Here is a 1,031-nt window from a genome sequence, read left to right as displayed (position 1 = left end):
CCAGAGAACCACCATTAGCCCATACCTTTGCAACAATTTGTGGATCCGACTGAGCTAACATTAACGGTCTTCCTTATCTTTGGCCTTGGGAGAGCAAGTGGTGTTCCTGGTGTTGAGAAAATAAATTTGAAATAAGCTAGTTTTAAAACTTAACATGTCTTGATTCAAATGGCCTAAATTGTGGTTCTAAAATCAGTAACGTATTCTGACTTTTTGACCTTTATGTTACCTGTAGTTCCAGCAGATGGTTTGCTAGGATCGTTTGAACTGCCTTTTGTCTGTGTGGGAAAACAATACAGTGGAAGTTGTAGCTTTTCACACTCATCTGTGAAAGGCCGTAAACACGGCAGGGGTTTTAGGCTTCGGGTAGAGGGTCAGAGACAGCTCCTGGTTGGATGAGCAAAGATACGCCTTATTTGAATAATTAAAGATAAGAATACGCCTTTTGCTATAAAACTTTCTACACAGAAGTAACAAATCAGATTTGCTCTTGCAACTCTCCAAAGATGTCTTTGCACGTCTTTGCTTTTCTTTCTTTCCTTCTTTTCCAAGTCTGTCAGGTAAATGAATGTATGTCTCATTCATTTACCTGAATGAATGAGACATACATTCATTCAGGTACACCAGAAACTGTTCTGCAGTTTCTGGTGTAAGTTTATGCATTGTCTTATATTGGATTAAACTCTGTAATTCTGTGACGTCAACACGCATTGCTGTTGTTTTTCTTGTGGCCACACGTGGCCCGCCGAGAGGACCTGGGATCCAGAGGAAGAGAGAGCCAAACTTTTTCCAAAGTTAACTATTTTAGATATTTATTCCTTAACACTGGCTTAGCAGACACTAGCCGGTGGTGTGTCAAGTACCATTGTGCCTGGGTATTTCAAGTTCCCAAGATGAATTTTCTTTCCAATATTGAAAATATGTTCTATGAAAATCTGCAAATAAGCAAGGCACACTGTCATTATGCATTATGCTCCTTACTAATTACTGATTAAGTTCATGATTCCCAAGGTTGTGGACACCTAATTTCT

The sequence above is a fragment of the Poecilia formosa genome, unplaced genomic scaffold (genome assembly GCF_000485575.1).
Source record: "Poecilia formosa unplaced genomic scaffold, Poecilia_formosa-5.1.2 Scaffold327, whole genome shotgun sequence".
NCBI lineage: Eukaryota > Metazoa > Chordata > Actinopteri > Cyprinodontiformes > Poeciliidae > Poecilia > Poecilia formosa.
This window is presented reverse-complemented; position numbering follows the sequence as displayed.